This window comes from Agelaius tricolor, unplaced genomic scaffold (assembly GCF_023055355.1).
Source record: "Agelaius tricolor isolate 1412-34295 unplaced genomic scaffold, bAgeTri1.0.p SCAF_39, whole genome shotgun sequence".
Classification (NCBI taxonomy): Eukaryota; Metazoa; Chordata; class Aves; order Passeriformes; family Icteridae; genus Agelaius; species Agelaius tricolor.
Genome location: NW_027269299.1, coordinates 2,432,501 through 2,449,684, shown reverse-complemented (window position 1 = coordinate 2,449,684; position 17,184 = coordinate 2,432,501). Strand labels below are relative to the sequence as shown.

The 17,184-nt window shown below is 58.0% G+C and overlaps 1 protein-coding gene and 1 non-coding gene across 2 annotated transcripts in view; both read left to right on the top strand.

Annotated features, from left to right (window-relative positions):
- LOC139603513 (zinc finger protein 594-like) overlaps positions 1 to 17,184 on the top strand; it is a gene marked incomplete at its 5' end in the record, with an annotated part of 428,549 nt that overhangs the window by 213,452 nt on the left and 197,913 nt on the right. The gene's annotated exons all lie outside the window — the stretch shown is intronic.
- On the top strand, positions 11,439 to 11,591 carry LOC139603563 (5.8S ribosomal RNA). Its single transcript, XR_011683720.1, has one exon. It is a non-coding gene; the product is annotated as a 5.8S ribosomal RNA (ribosomal RNA).

Sequence of the window (17,184 nt, the reverse complement as noted above, 5' to 3'; positions counted from 1 at the left end):
CACGGTTCTCTTGAATTAAACCTTCTTTTAGTCTTTCTGCAATACTGCCTCCTGCCTGTTCCTGTGTCATTCTCGGCACAAGAGTGACACCTCACAGCCCTTCATGGCCCCTCATGGCCCCTCACAGCTCAAGGCTCTTCACGGCCCCTGAGCCGCCTCCGGCCCCGCCATTGGCGCCGCTCTTTGCTGCTGGCCAATGGCGGCCCGAGTCTGCAGTGACGTCACCGCTCGCCGGGCAAAGGAAGGCCTGGGGCTGAGGTGCCCCGGGCTGGCCGGGAATGGGGTCCGGGGGTCCCCGGGCTCATGGAAACGGGGGATCCAGGGGCCGGGAGAGGAGGATACCCGGGAAAGGGGGTGCAGGGGGTGTCGGGGCAGAATAAGGGGGTGCAGGGGGTCCTGCAGCTGGGGAAGGAGATGCGAAGGGTCCCAGTGCCCAGGAATGGGCATTCAAGGGGGTCCCCGGGGGGCTCCCCAAAGCCCCTCCCAGGGGGCAGCAGGAGCTGGCTCAGGAGCTCTGGGCAGAGAAAAGGGGGTGACCCCGGCTTGGGGGGGACATGGGGGACTCACCCACGCTCCCGGGGGGACACGACCCCCGGGGACCCCCCCTCACCTTGTCCCGCAGGGGAGGCCGAGCCCCAGCCCAGGCAGACGAAGCCCCCGAGCCCCGGCAGCATCTTGGGGGGCGTGCGGGGCCGGGAGGGGCAGGAGCCGGGAAAGGGCGGCGGCTGCCGGGTTCCGCGGCTGCCTGGAAACCACGAAGGCGGCGGCAGCGTCTGTGACAGCGGCGCGGCCTCAGTTGCCTGAGAACGCGGCCCTGGCTGCTTGTGCGCAGCCTGGGCTCCTGCAGGCGGCTTCACTGGGCGATTCGCCAGGGGAATTGTTCGCGGAGCATTGGCCTCTGCAAAGTTCCTGAGCGTGCAGAGCATTGGCCTCTGCAAGGAGTTCATCAGCGTGCAGAGCATTGGCCTCTGCAGAAAGTTCCTGAATTTCCTTTGAAGGTAAAGATTGACTCAAGTTGAACTTTTTGGTTTTGTCTCATCTGCACTCTGAGAGAGAATGCCAAAGGGAAATACAGGATGGGATAATGCCCGTCTGCTGGTGCAGCAGTTCAGTGGTCTGCACTGTCACAGACATGTTTTATGAAAAATCCTTTCCTTTGGGTTTTTTCTCCTGAGAAGCTGAGAGAGCTCAGGAACAAAATGTAAACAATGGTTATCTGCTGCTGTGGAATGCAACAGGTGCATCTGTGATTGGTCTCCTAGAGTTGTTTCTAATTAATGGCCACTCACAGTCAGCTGGCTCGGACTCTGTCTTTTGTTATTCATTCTTTCTTTTTCTATTCTTAGCTAGCCTTCTGATGAAATCCTTTCTTCTATTCTTTTAGTATAATTTTAAGATAATATATATCATAAAATAATAAATCAAGAGTCAGATCCTCATCTCTTCCCTCATCCTAAGACCCCTGTGAACACCACCACAATGCACAGCTGAGTGGATGAACAATATATGCTCTACTGATTGTGCTTTTTTTTTTTTTTGCACTGAAGGAATGCAACATTTTCTAAATGTACTGGTCTATACTTTTTTTTCCCATCTAGTGGTTGCTTAAAGTGCTTAAAGGTGAATGAGGTCTGATGAAGTTTCATGAAGTTTCAGTGGGTTGTTATCATGTGGTTATTACAATTATTAGGGAGAGGCCTGTGAATTGAGGGGCAAATGAGACCATATGCCAAAATCAATAGTCTGGATTTTATGTAACAGTAAATGTGAGGAAGAGAGAGAGAAAGGAAAAGAAAAAGAAGCAAGGGGGTGTTGGGGGGGGGGATGGGGGGTTGGGAAGAAGGGGAAGAAGGAGAGTGACAGAGACAGATGAAGTAAAAAACATCACCATTCCATGGATCCCATTGGCATACCATCAAATCCTCTTCTGGTCTTCTCTGTGGTGAGGTCTGGCAAAACGTAAGACTCCAATGGATTCATGCAGATTTGGGCAAGGTGGGACCTCCCAGGTGCCTCCCTGGGGTGGGGCAAGTTGGACTCTGTCTATTGCTACTTTCAAATAATAGAAAATCTTTAGCATCTGTCTGTCCTTTGAGTCTGCCATCAATTGGCTTCTGGATTTTCAGATCTGTTGTGTTACTTTGCGTGCCCTGCAGTCGTCTGGTGCAAGGCCTCAGGAATGGGTCTGGGGGCACTGTGGAGGTCTTGGATGGGAGGTTTGTGTGCAAACCTGGCCTCAGCAGACGAGTCTGTGGCTATGACTTGCCCACCTTGAAGCCAGACAGAGCTGATTTTCAGCACAGCTGCTTGGTTTGGCTTTGTTGTGGATAGGTTTTTCTCTGCAGCCTTGTTTACTTCTCCCCAGCCCTGAGCTAATGGGACAATAGTGTCACCTTTGTCTTGTCTCAAGTTCCCTTCAGCAGCTTAACTCCCAGTGCCAAGTTCCAGTCCAGAGGCATTTTCAGGGAAGGGTGGGCTTGGGTGGTCGCAGCCTCTTTATACAGTTTTGTCCCAATGGGCAGAAAGTCCTTTATAACAATTTTTAAGCCATTAGCCATAACATTCCAGTCTCTCCCAAGTCCTGTGAGGAGCAGCTGAGAGATCAGGGGTGCTTCAGCCTAAAGAAGAGGATATCCACTCTAGCTATTTTGAAGTAATATTTAGGCTGCAGCTTTGTCTGTTCTAACTATTATTAATGTTCAGATTTTTAGCTCCAGGTTTCAGTATGATCCATCTTTGAATTGCACAAGGCAGCCCTATAGTTCAAATAAAGTCCAACTAGAGGCCTAACATACTAGCTACTTAGACCAAACAAGCACTTAGCTACTTTCAAATCATAGAAAATTTTTAGCACCAGTATATGCCTTGAATCTGCCATGAATTGGGTTCTGGATTTTCAGAGTTCCATGGTTGCTTCTTCCAGTTTTGTTGAGGCATTGTCACTCATCTGGGAGATCCTGCCTTCAAAATGGCTTCTGGATTCCCAAAGAAGACCTGGACACCTCGTCTTTTGTCCAGAGAAAGACTGACATCTTTCACTGTAAGTACCCAGTGGGCTGTGTTAAGGCTGCAAACTGCCCTGGTGTCCCTGCTCTCCCTGCCCCTGCTTTAGTGCAAGCAAGAAAATGCTTTAAGTAGGTAATAAGCAGAAATATTATAGTAAGGCTACGAAATGCAAGTAATAAACGACACAAATATGAAGGTTTCTTTTGAGATGAACTGAGAGGGAGAATTGTGGGAATCCACAAAATCAGAGGGTTTTGGGAAAGCTGCAAAAGACAAGCCTCAGATACAGTAGAACTGTGATTAGAGCTAAGCAGCTGCCATGAGATAGGTCAGCAGAAAAATTATTTAAAAAGTAGAAAAGCAAGGACAAATAGAACAATGGTCTGTGTATTAACGCTTGTCTAGAATAACTCCCTAAGCCACAGAAAAGTTTATCTAGCAAGAGATTAGGAGGGTTAAGGCTTAATAATGGAACTCTGTGCATTGTGCTTTAAGGCTTACAAGCAGGTATTGTATTCAAAATAAGCAAGCATTGTTTTAACCAAAGGTACGAGTGCCTATAGTGGTTGGATGGAACTACTGTCAATGTGCTTTTGCTTTATGTGATTGGTCAAGAAACTTATAAAGGAAGTTGTAACATTAGGTTCTTGGTCTGCTGCCTGGGATGTGAGCTGCTGGCATCTTCCCATTGTCATAACCATGTAATGAGAGTGATGCTGGAAAAGAAAACAGCTCAAGGCAGTTCCACAGCAGTCCTGTCCCGTTTGTGATTTGTAAATAGCCCCCTGCTGGTGTCAAGACCAAGCTGCCCTTGGGCACCTGAGCATGTTGGGGGGGAAGCTCAAACTCTGCCCAAAGCCCTGTGAGACAGGGCTGGTCCCAGCTGGAAGAGCTTCCAAAGCAGCTGTTCTCTCCCAGCTCCTGTGTGGGCACGGATCCAGCCCTGCAGACACAGTGTACAGCAAAGCAAGTTATCTGCTGCAGCACGTCCAGAAGAAAATGTCTCAGCACCTTTGTGTCCCAGATATCTTTGATGAAAAATCCTTTCCTTAGGATTTTTCCTCCTGAGAAGCTGAGAAGCCTCAGGAATAAAATGTAAACAATGATTATCAGCTGCTGTGGAATGCAACAGGTGGCACTTTGATTGGCCCATGTTGGATGTTTGTAATTAATGGCCAATCACAGCCCAGCTGGCTCAGACAGAGAGTCCAGGCCAGAAGCCTTTGTTATCATTCCTTCCTCTTCTATTCTTAGCTAGCCTTCTGATGAAATCCTTTCTTCTATTCTTTTAGTGTAGTTTTAATATAATACATATCACAAAATAATAAATCAAGCCTGCTTAACCATGGAATCAGATCCTCTTCTCTTCCCTCAATGAACCTAAAGAGGAAAGAAATGCCCAAAGAGCAGCAATCCCCAACCATGTCACATGCAATCACGGAGAAGCTGATGGGACAGAGCCATGTGGTTGGAGTATGTGTATTGCACTCTGTATTGTTAATTTATTGGTGCTGAGTATTTCAGCAAGCAACTTCCAGGGCTTCCAGGACTGTCCTGGACAATGTGATCACAAATTGTTCACCAGTGCCACTTGTTCAAGAAAAGCCTTTGTGAACAAGCCCAACTCTGAGGCTCTAGCTGGTTTATTTTTGCCTTTCAGCTGCTTCCCTCGAAGTTTCTCACCATGAAGAAGAAGGCCAGCAGTGGCGGGAGTTTTCTACCCAGGATGGGCCCATGTGTAGAGCTGGGGAAGACTGGTCCAAAGGTAGCCTTTTCCTGCTCTTCTCCTTTCTGTTTGATGGGAAGTTTGAAGAGGGTGTGTGCTTGTGACAGGCTTGCCTCCAGCAAAAGACCTCAGTGTGCAGGTGCTGTTGTCATTGCAAGCTGCTGTTAGAGGTGGGCTGGGAGTCCTGATCTGCACTCAGCCAACACAAATAAGCTCTGCTGAAGCTGCCTAAGTGTAGCTGCCATTGCTGAAACAATGGGGGAAGGCTGGGGACACAAAGGCACCACATTGCCATGTGCCATTCTCCTGCTGAAGGAGCCACCTCTTGCTTTGGTGTGGTCACCATCAAATGCTCGGGGTCACAGGATTCCCTCCGGAGTGGCAGTGTTGGCCTTGGAAGGCCGAGGACCTGCAGGAATTACTTCAGCTTTAACAAAACAAATTGCTTTATGCTTTGGGCTGGAACAATGTGTTGGAGCCTGAGGGGGTGTTAGATTTTGCAGGCTGCCAGATGTACAGGGGACTGGCCCTGGGCAGAGGGGAATGGATGTGCTTTATCTGGATCAGTGCCTTCTTGGAGGTGTGTTTAAAGCTGCTTTTCTGGCAGGACTGGCTCAGTAGAAAGCACAGTCCCAACGGGTAGGTGACTGAGGTGGGCTGTTGTTATGAAGGAGGTCCCTATATGTCTAATTTAATAAACCAACATTAGAATTTAGCAGCAATTTGAATTGAGCAGCAATTTTATATGAAATCATGCAATCAAATATAATCAAGCAGATACAAAATAATTTGGCAGTGGTTTGGATAAAGCATAAGCAAAACCAGTCGGGATACAGGGGGGGTTTTCTCACCCTGCCTCCCATTCAAAAGATAAAGAATCCAAACACAACTTCTAGACTGGATGCTAATACATATTCATCAATAATTTTCTGTCAATCTCCTCCTATTTTTGATTCTTGAAATCTGTGTCACTGTACTGCACAGTGCATGCTCTGCTTGTTTCTAAGGGGTCTTTTGGTTTTGGTGGTCGCTTCCCACGAAGGCTTCTCCTCATCATCACTGTCCTTTGAACAACCCCACAAGCTGCACATGCCCCCCAAGTCTTGTGTTATAGAAGCCAGCATTATATTCCAAAAAGAAGCCTTATGATTTCATAGATACCTGGAATCATCCCAATTTTGTCCATTTCAAGGCCGATTCTTTCATTATCCTGAGGCCTATTGCCTTTTGGGATGTTACTTATCTCAAACTACATCCTGCATCCTGTTTTCTCATGAACACCTGAAAACATCTGTTTTGTGTCACTAATTCCATATCCTTTTCCTCTCTTACTTTTTAGCAAATATTTTCTAAAATATTTAAAATATAGTTACAATTGTTAGCACGAATCAGATTCATCTATCACACTGTTGAGCAAGAAATGGCAGCAAGAGCCATGTAAGACACTGGTTAAGGATTGCCCAGACAAAGCAGGGGAGAGTTTTCTCCAAGCAATGCCTCTGCTCCAGAATCATTTGCTGTTGTTTTGGGCCCGTGGGTCCGCCTCGGCGGCGGCGGTGGTCCCCGGCTTGCGTTGTTGAAGCCGTCGCCCTTCCTTGGCCTTAAGCCGGGGACCTGCGTTGTGGCGGGCAGAATTTTTTGGCCTAGTTTTTGTTCTTTTTTTACGGGCCTGGCACCTGACGGAGAGCCCCCCCGGACTGGTCTCCTGGGCGAGGCGGCGGCGCCTCGCCTACCTCGGTCGTGGCCGGATCGACTGAGCTGCTTATGCCGGGCAGGGCCGGGTTTGCCGCGCCGGGTCCGTTGCTTTTTGTTGGGGTGGGCGGAGTTGGGGGGGCACCCGCCAAGCCTCCGCGGGCCTTTTTATTTTTCTCTCGTGGCTCTAAGCCGCAGCACCGAGAAGCGTTGCGACGAAGGCGCGAGCGGGATGCCGGTGGGTCCGTTGTGGGGAGGCAGTGAGGCCCCCCCTCCCCCCCCCCCCCCGCCCCGGGTCCCCGGCCCCGCGGCCCCCGTGGCTAGAACGGGTTGTTGCAAATGTGCGTCCGTGTGCCTTTTTTGTTGCGCCGTCCCCCGGCTTTTTTTTCCAGAAGGGAAAGCCGACCGCCACGAGGCCAGGTGAAAGCCGGTGGCCTGTGGCGCCAGGTCGGTGGAACTTTTTCTCACACGCTCGGCCGGTTTCCCTGGGCCGGAAGGGGTGGGAGGGCCGCCGAATCCCCTCCCGGCCCGGCAGGGGCCGGTCCAGTCCCACGGTTGCCTAGCTGAAAGGGAAGCCATTGTTGGCCGTGGACGGGTGGCAGCACCCCCCGCACTCCTCTGCTGCCGCAAGCGATCCAATCCGCAGGTGGACCGGGGGGCCGTCGCCATTGTCCCAGGACCGTGGCCGTGGGGCCCTGGTCACCGTTGGCGCAGCTCCTTCCCAGAGCCGCGCCTGATCGATGTGGCTTTTCAGGTGGCGTCGGAGAGGGCCCCCGGCAGGCCGGCTCTCCTTCCAAGGCTTCTCTGTCACGGGGAAGCCATGGTGGGGGGGGTCCGGTGCTCGGGCAGGGCGGTCTCCTTTCCAATTCACTTTCCGTTGCAGGTGAGGTGTCGCCCCTCTCGCTGGCCTGGGGAAGGGCATCTTTTGCATCCCGAGCTGTGTGACGGCCGCGTGGCCCTGCGAGCTTTCAGGTGTCTTTAAAAAACCACGTGAGGTGCTGGTGCCAGCCCTGGTCCAGGTATCGCCCGTGTGGGTGCCGGCCGCAAGCAGCGCCGGGCGGCGGTGCGGCTGGAGCTGAGCCGCGAGAAGGGAGAGAGGCAGGAGAGAAAAGAGAGAGGGCTAAAGTGCTCGAACCCGATACGGCGCGGGTGGAACAGAGCCCGGTCCCTGCGCTCCTTTGCCGTTCCGCCGCCTGCTGCAGAGCGAGCCGCCCCGGCTGTAAAGGGGCCTCGGTGTCCGGGCCGCGCCCGCCTCGTCAGGTCGCTGCCTCCTCTAGCACATCCGATGCTTTCCGTGCGGCCCGGCGGGGGGACACGCCGAGACAGTGTTCGCTCCCTGTGAGCGGGGCCCCGCTTGGCCCAACCTCGCTGACGGCCAGTCGCTCGCCCGCGACCTTTCGGCGGGCGGGTTTTTCTCAGCTTGTGTGGGGGGGCGGGTCAGCCCCGGCCGAGCCCTGTTCCGTGCACCGCGCGTGTCCATTTTGAGCTCGAGGCCGAGTCTCGAACCGGGGCGCGGGCCCCTGCAAAAAAACCGCGAGAGAGAGAGAGAGGAAGCCTCGCGCTCCATTCGAGTGGCGAAAAGCTGTGCAGCGGTCCCGGCTCCTTGCCCGCGGCGTCGCGGGAAGGGCCGGCCGCTGGGGTCGGCTGTCACCGAGGGGCATCTCTTGCGCGTGGCGCCGTTCCCCATCCCAGGCAACGCCGGGCCACGATGTGGCCGGCCGCCGTCCCTGCAGCCGGCACCTGTCACCGCCATGCCGCCGCCCGCTGCCATGTCTTTGTCCGCGATGCTGCTCCCGCGGGTCGGAGCAGCAAAAGGAGCCCAGGGCGGTCGGGGTTTGGCACGGGGCGAGTTCGCCGGCAGGCCGGGCGCGTCCGGGCACTCCGTCCAGGCGCTCGCGCGACGCTTCGCAGCGCCGCCGTGGGCAGCGGCTACATGGTTGATCCTGCCAGTAGCATATGCTTCTCTCAAAGCTTAAGCCATGCATGTCTAAGTACACATGGGAGGTACAGTGAAACTGCGAATGGCTCATTAAATCAGTTATGGTTCCTTTGGTCGCTCCTCTCCCGCTCCTTGCATAACTGTGGTAATTCTAGAGCTAATACATGCTGACGAGCGCTGACCTCCGGGGACGCGTGCATTTATCAGACCAAAACCAACCTGGGCCCGCCCGGCAGCTTTGGTGACTCTAGATAATGTCAAGCCAATCGCACGCCCCCGCAGTGGCGACGACCCATTCGAATGTCTGCCCTATCAACTTTCGATGGTACTGTCTGTGCCTACTATGATGACCACAGCTGACGGGGAATCAGAGAGACCGGAGGTGCACGGCACCTCCGGGTGCTGGGGGTCGGAAGCGGGAGAGGGGGAAAAAGCCACTCAGCGCGGCGAAGCGTTCCACGCGCGCCCACCACGGTGTGCACGGGCGGGGCTCTCCCCGCGCTACACCGCGCGTCATGGCCGGGCCTAGAAGCATGGCACGCTGGCCGCCGTAGCAGCGGCTTGCCCCACCGCCCCCCACACCAGCCCCCCCCCCACCCCGGTCTTGCACCGGTCTGCCGCCGGTCCGTCCCCGCCGGAGAGCGGGGGTGCGGCCGTGGGCTCCTGAGCCTCTCACTGCCACGGCCGGCACCGCCGAACGCCGGTCGCTGGCGTGGCACGTGCGGGCGCCGTGGCACGGCCCGAGTTCTCCCAAGCTTGGCTCTCCTCGGTGTGCGCGTGAGAAAGCCACCCGGGTGCTGGGAGGGAGGGGTGCTCGGCACGGCCCCTCCCGAAGGCGCACCCGTCCCTTCCGTCACTGCTTTGCCCATCAAGCGACGGCTGTCCATCCGGCCATGGCACCTTTCGGCGGCCGAGGTGGAAAGGGCGAGGGAGCCGGGTGGCGTGTGCGCCTTCGGGGCTCGGAGCAGGCGGCTCCTCCAGCCCTTCCCGCACCGGGGAGCGGGGCTTTTGCTGGCTGGCAGAGTTCCCCGCTTTCGGGCTGAGTGGCCCCCCTCTCGTGTGTGGCAGAGGAACTCCAAGGGCCGAGGCCTCCGGGTGTTCCGGGCTGCGCTTCGTGCCGCGCGTGCACGTGCGCACCTGAGGTGTGCTCGGTGGTCGGGCCCGCGTCCCCCACGCTGGTGGGGCAGCCTGAGCCATGCCGGTCCTCTTGGTTGCGCAGCGCCTGGCTGCTGAAGGAAACCCCAGGCCCCAAGAAGGACGTGGCGGTGGTGGCGGCAGATGTCGGGCGCGCCCCCACCGGTGGACGCTCCCCCGAGGGCGGCAGCGGGGGAGGCACCCCGGCGGGGCCATGCAGGTCGTTTCCCTCACCCCAGGGCAAGGTACCTAGTGCTCCGCGCCTCGGCGGTCCCCCCAGATTTTTTCCCTCGGCGTCGTCAAATGCTGCGGGTTTGCCAAAAGGGGCCGGCGGGGCCGGGCGGTGGTTTAAAGACTTGGGCGGCTCGGCGTGGCCTGCCGTGGCGGCAGCGGTGCCGGCGGCAGTGGCAGCAGGCGTGCCACGCGGTGGCCGTGTGGGGCGCCACTGAGGGGTGGGGAGCAGCTAATCCCGCCATCCCCTGCAGTGGTTGTCCTATCGCCACCAGCCGTAATCCTCCGTCGCCGTTATTGTCCCTCCACAGGCCACAGGGGTTAACCGTGCCGCGCCGGGGAGAGGCCGCGGCGCGCTGTCGGCCGCGGGGGTCGACCCGCTCGCCTCGTCGTAACAGGCGACGCCGGCAGAGAGCGCGTTCTCTCTGCCCCTCCTCAGCCGCGGGGTCACGGCCACCTTGGCCCGCCCGCGCTCTCTCTCCTCGGCCCGCTGCCGCGGTCTCTGGCGCGCGCGGCGCTGCGTCTGGCGCGTCCGGCGCCTCTCCTCCCCTCGACAGCCTTTTCTCCTCGAATGCCCACTGGCCACACCGTCGTCCGCCGGCCGTCCCCTGGCTCAACCGCCTGCTCATGGGGGGCGAACGCTATGCGGGCCATCCAGCAGCCGAGGCCCGCGAGCACGGGTGACCCCATGCCGAGCAGTGGCGGCACCGCCACTCGACGGGTGTCCCTCCCTGCGGGGATGGTGAGCCGGAAGGCGCCCGCCATCGCCCGGCCGCGGTCCCGTCCTGGGCCCCGCTTGTCGCGTCCTCCATCGCCCTTCCCAGCCGCGTGTGGGCCGCAGGAAGGCATGCAGGGCGGCCACGGGGGCGCTTCTCCCCGCCCGGTCTCCGCGTGCAAACGAGGAGAGCGGGCATTGCCCCCCAGCTCAGCGCCGTACCACCTTCCGCTGGGCGTGTCCCCGAGGGAAGGGGCCCTGGCGGTACGACGTGGCGGCGGCGGTCCTGGGAGTGCGGCTCTAGCGGCCACGGGGTCTGCTGTCCAGCCCGCCCCGGGCGCCGGTGACACTGGTTTCGGTCTCGGTGGCACCTGCCTGCAGGGCTGGCGGCGGAGTGCATCTGCCAGTCGCTCGCCTGCCTGGCAGGGGAGCAGGTCCATGGGAGGCGCACCGGTGGGGGCTGGTCGTCGTTGCGTGCCATCTCGAGCCCGGGGGAAAGGCCGTGCTGTGGGGGGAAGAGAAAATCTGGCCGCACAGCGGCGCGGCGGCGCTCCGTGAGGCCTGCGGCGTTGGGGGCCGAGGGAGAGCCACTGTGTGCGGCGGCCGATGGCCGCACGCCCCCGGCTGCGAGCCATGTGTGTTGTGCGTGTCATCCCGTCACAGCGAGAAGCGGGCGGGCCGCTGTGCCCTCCCGCGTTCCGGCGCGTCCTGCGTGGCACTCCGCATGGAGGCCAGGCCGAGCCCGGGCGCCTGGGCCGCCTTTGAAGGACAGCTTTTTTGAGGTCGGCGTCTCCGCTCGCAGGGCGAGGCGGTCGGGGGTGCGGGCACCCCCGCCTCTGGGCTGGCCATCGGAGTGTGGGTCTCCAGTTTTTTTTTTTTCCCCTTCCATTTCTGTGTGCTTGTATGGTCGAAGCCAGGCGCACGCCCACGCGTCCTCGGCGCCAGAGTAACAAAAAAAAGGGCCGCTCAGCATGAGCGGTGCACGAAAGGCAGACGAGTCTTAGCGGTGGATCGCTTGGCTCGTGCATCAATGAAGAACGCAGCTAGCTGTGAGAATTAATGTGAATTGCAGGACACATTGACCATCGACACTTCGAACGCACTTGCGGCCCCGGGTTCCTCCCAGGGCTATGCCTGTCTGAGCATCACTTGACGATCAATCGCCGTCCGGGGGCCACCCTGGCAGCGCAGCTGGGGTTGCCTCGCAGGCCGGTTGCCCGCAGTGGGCGGCGGTGGCGGTGTCAGCGGCGGTGTCCTGCCGGTTCCCGGCGGGAAGGCGTTCAGGGGTTTGGCGAGGGAAACGTTTCCCTAGGTGGCCTCGATCCCTTCCCTGCGGCCCAGTGGGCAGCGTCGTCGTCGCGGTCATTGTCGTCGTCCTCACCGCGCAGGGCCTTCGTCCCCCTAAATGAAGCGAGCTGCTGGGGCGGAGCTCGTCCTCACCGGGACCGTGCCGCGGATGCGGTGGCGCAGCGGCCTGGGGACAGCGAGAGACGGCGTCGAAATGCGCCGCCGAGGGCCGAGATAAAGAGAGAGGAGGGCGAGAAGGGGAGGCGAGGCGCGGGCCTCGCCCCTGGCCTCCCCCCAGCACGGGTAGCTGTCTGCGGGTGGGTACCGCGGCGGTACCGTGCCATGCTGCTGCACGCGAGAGCGAGAGCGCCGGGGACGGGGGTTCCGACCCCCTCCTCCCTTCGCCCGCCCCCTCCTCCTCTGTCGCGGTCTCGGGGCGCGCCGAGGGGCGCCGTCACTCCTCTCTCTCTCCCCACCGAGGCTGTCGCGCGCGCCGCTGCCCGGCTGGTCCTCCCGCGCGGGGCCGTCTCTGCGGCGCTCTCTTTTTTGGTTCTCGTCTCCGGGATGGGGTTCTCCATCTCCTCATCGCTCGCTCGCGCGCGTTCTCTCTCTCTCCAGCTCCCTCCGGGAGCACGGAGAAGAGGGGGGCGGGCGGCGTAGCAGGCAAGGGAGACAAGGCGGCCATCTCCGCGCACACCCCCGTCTGCGGTGTGGCCGAGCTTTAGGCTTAAAACCTCAGATCAGACGTGGCGACCTGCTGAATTTAAGGATATTTGTCAGCGGAGGAAAAGAAACTAACAAGGATTCCCTCAGTCACAGCGAGCAAAGAGGGAAAAGCCCAGCGCCGAATCCCCGCCCCGCGGTGTGGGGCGGGACATGTGGCGTACAGAAGCCCCCCTCCCCGGTGGCGCTCTTGGGGGACCCAAGTCCTTGTGATCGAGGCCGCAGCCCGCGGACGGTGTAAGGCCGGTAGCGGGCCCCCGGCATGCCGGGCCCGGGGCTTCTCGGAGTTGGGTTGCTTGGGAATGCAGCCCAAAGCAGGTGGTAAACTCCGTCTAAGGCTAAATACCGGCACAAGACCGATAGCCAACAAGTACCGTAAGGGAAAGTTGAAAAGAACTTTGAAGAGAGAGTTCAAGAGGGCATGAAACCATTAAGAGGTAAAGGGGTGGGGCCCACGCATTCCGCCCAGAGGATTCAACCCGGCGAGTTGCGGTCGGACAGCGCAGGTTCGACAGATCCTCGCCTCCGCCTCCCCTCCATCCCCCGGGCGAACCCCATCCATGGGAGCGAGCCGGGGGGGGCGGGCCAGCATGGGGACCGCCACCCGGCCGGCGGCCAGCACTGGCTGGGCGCATTTCCTGTGCGGCGGTGCGCCGCGACGGGCTCCGGGTCAGCTGGGAAGGCCTCTGGCGGGCAGATCGCCCGGCGCCGTGCTAGTGGCGGTGGGTGTTACAGCCCCCAGGAAGCAGGTCTTGCTGAATCCCGGGGCCGAGGGAGAGGACCGCCGCCGCGCCCTCCTCCCCCCCCGTCGGTGGTGCCGGGGCAGGGGGCGAGCGGTGGCGGGTGTTACAGCCCCCGGGCAGCAGGTCTTGCTGAATCCCGGGGCCGAGGGAGAGGACCGCCGCCGCGCCCTCCTCCCCCCCCGTCGGTGGTGCCGGGGCAGGGGGCGTCAGTTTCCCCCCCTCTCCCTCCTGGGGTGGGGGGGGCAGGGGCGGCGTCCTCGCAGCGCGGCGTTTCGTGCGGGGGTGCGGGGGCTGGGCCTGCCGGCCCCTGGCGCTGCAGTCAACCGGGGCGAACTGTCCTCAGAATACACCAACTGCGCGGCACCGCGAGGCCGAGCTTGATGGGCCTCACTCGGGCGCCCGGGGTCTGTGGCAATGTCGGCTACCCACCCGACCCGTCTTGAAACACGGACCAAGGTGTCTAGCACGTGCACGAGTCAGGGGCCGTCCTTGAAAGCCCGCGGCACAATGAAGGTGAGGGCCGGCGTGTGCTGGCCGAGTTGGGATCCCAGGGCACGTGTCGCGCCTGGACGAGGCGCTGCGCGTGGGTGAGTGCGCTCCGCGTGTCCCGCCCGGGAGCTGGGGCGCGCGTGTGGCGGCGACTCTGGACGCGTGCCGGGCCCTTCCCATGGATCGCCCCTGCTGCGGCGGGCGCCGCCTGCCCCTGCCTCCGCCTGCCCTCCACCTTGCTGCGGCCGGAGCCCCAGCGGCGGCCGGTGCCGTCGTCGTCGCGCGCCACCGCCCCGTCGGTTTCTGCCAGCGGGGCAGCGGGGTCCCCAGAGCGCACGGCCGGTGCGCGCGCGGCCGTGGTCAGCCTCGGCCGAGCGGTTCGCGTGGGGGAAGGTCCCCGGGGGGGTCCCCCGGGCCGGCGCCCTGCCTCGGCCGGTGCCTAGCAGCCGGCTTAGAACTGGCGTGGACCAGGGGAATCCGACTGTTTAATTAAAACAAAGCATCGCGAAGGCCTGAGGCGGGTGTTGACGCGATGTGATTTCTGCCCAGTGCTCTGAATGTCAAAGTGAAGAAATTCAATGAAGCGCGGGTAAACGGCGGGAGTAACTATGACTCTCTTAATGGTTGCCAAATGTGTCGTCATCTAATTATGATGTGCGTGAGGGCTGGAGAAGGTCTAATTACAACTGGGCATAGCTGCAGAGATCGCACCTCCTCGTGGTCCCACTGGTAAGCCCTTAACAGGGTGACTAAGTCGATCTCTGCCCCAGTCTGGGTGCCATTGGGACTCACCAGCCCAACAGTTCCTTCCAAATTTCGGTGAAACAAGTTTCTCGGTCTAAGTCGTTAGGCTTACTACCTGAAACCTGGCCCCCGGTCGGACAGGGGCGACGCATTCGGAGGTGGGCTGACCACCCATTCCATTCCCGATGTTGAATCCGGTCATGACTCAGCTATTCCAAATCCAAATCCGTTCCTCGGAGGAGGAAACTGGGGGCGGCCGTTCCACCTTACTAGGGTATCGGTGGGCACTCAGACCTCCTGAGATGATTTTGTAACATCTACAACCACCAAATTGACAGAAAATTAATTGGGCTTGCTGGTGAATTTCTCTTTAGAACTGTATAGGTCAGATCTGCAGGAGCATGTACAGGGGGTGGTTCATTTTTCTGTTAATGGGGGAGTGTTGAACGGGTTTCCTGAGGTGTATGAACAGCCTACACCACAACTGAGTGAGGGGGACGACTTAAATCCTAGTCCCCCTAAGGACAATGATCAGAATGTACTTGAGAAGGGAGGCAGTGGGAAGGGGGAAGAGGGTACACCAGAGGCATTGCCTCCAGTGCCTGAGGTCCGCAGTGAACAAGCACCGGATGACATGGTGAAGGTGACTGTTCCTGACAAAAATCCACCATGTCCTTGCTGTGGTACCCAGGTCAACTCGATGTTGGCCCTAATTGAACACCTTAAGGGGTCTCACGGGAGGAAGTGGGTGTGCTTTCGGTGTGCCTAGTGTGGGAGGGAGGATTTTAACCATCACAGTACTGTTTGTCATTTTGCAAAGTGCAAGGGTCTGAAGGATGCGGGACCTCCAGTGGGAGAGTGGATATGTGAGGTATGCGGTAGAGATTTTATGACTAAAATTGGCCTAGGACAACACAAAAGATTGGCACATCCACTGGTTAGAAACCAGGAGAGGATTGATGCTTTCCAACTGAAAGAAACATCAAACCGAGGAGCCCACAAAAGATGCTGGACAAAGGAGGAGGAAGAGCTACTTGTCAAGCTGCAGGTACAGTTCGAGAGTCACAAAAACATTAATAAGCTCATATCGGAACACTTAACAACCAAAACAGCTAAGCAGATTAGTGATAAAAGGAGAATGCTGCTCAGGAAGAATTGAGTGGGTGGGGGAGCAGCTGGGAACTTGAAATCAGAACCTGGGTCAAGTCATCAATCCCAGGCAGGAACTGTGAACAATCGACTTGGGGGGAACCACCAGCCAAGAGGACCAGCTGCTGGGAAGGGAACAATAGAGACATCTGGACACCACCTTGATAGGGATAATGGTCCCTGGGAAACCATTGGCCAGCAGAGGGCGGGGCGACTGCAGGCTCATTATCAGAAAAGGATCAAAGAACGTTTATCAGAGGGGACAATTAACAACTTCCCCAGAGCATTTGAACAGTTATTAGAAGGCCAAAAGGTGCGACCACTGCTCAATCAGACAGCTCAGGACTGCTTTGGTTGCCTGGAATCAGTGAGCCAAATAAGAACAGCGCTCTGGGGGAAAAGCAAAAAGGAAACTCGGGAGGAGCAGCCAAGAAAACAGTTTCAGAAGTGGATGAAGGACAGAGCGATCAAAAGAGGTAACTACCTCCGCTTTCAGCGTTTATTCCATCTAGATGGGGAAATTAGCGAAGATCATTTTGGACGACATCGAATGTCTGTCCTGTGATATATCACCCAGTGAAATTTATTCGGTATTCAAGGCCAGATGGGAAACACCTGGACAGTTTGGTGTGAGATTTGAGAGTCTTTGGAGACTTTGAAATTAAAGGGAAGGCCCACCATAAGGCCTTCAGGGACTTAATTACGGCCAAAGAAATTGAAAAGAACGTGCGGGAAATGAGCAAGGGCTCGGCGCCAGGTCCAGATGGGATTGCCCTTGGGAACATCAGGAAGATGGATCCCGGGTATGCCCAGACTGCTGAGCTCTTCGACCTGTGGTTAACATCTGGTGACATCCCAGACATGGTGAGGGGGTGCAGGACTGTTTTGATCCCCAAATTGACAAATCCGGAGCGCCTAAAAGACATCAACAACTGGAGACCCATCACAATTGCTTCCATCTTGCTGAGGCTGTTCTCCAGGATTGTGACGGCGAGGATGACTAAGGCGTGCCCCCTCAACCCAAGGCAGAGAGGTTTCATCAGTGCGGCGGGATGTTCTGAGAACCTGAAGCTCCTGCAAACTATAATTCGGACTGCCAAAAATGCACATAGACCACTGGGTGTTATATTCGTGGACATTGCTAAGGCTTTTGACCCCGTGAGCAACCAGCACATCTTACACGTTTTACAGCAACGGAGAGTGGATCCCTGCGTCGTCGGACGGTGGACAATATGTACAAGGACATCAGTACGTATGTCACCATCAAGAAGAACACGCACACGGACAAAATCCAGATCTGGGTTGGAGTGAAGCAGGGTGATCTACTGTCACCCCTTCTATTCAACCTGGCAATGGACCCCCTGTTGTGCAAGCTGGAAGAGAGTGGCAAAGGATTCCATCGTGGAGAGCGTACGATAACTGCCATGGCAATCGCTGATGATCTGGTCTTGTTGAGCGACTCCTGGGAGAACATGAACGTGAACATCAAGATACTGGAGACCTTTTGCGATCTCACAGGTCTCAAAACACAGGGACAAAAGTGCCACGGCTTCTACATCAAGCCTACAAAAGACTCTTACACCGTCAACAACTGCACTGCATGGAC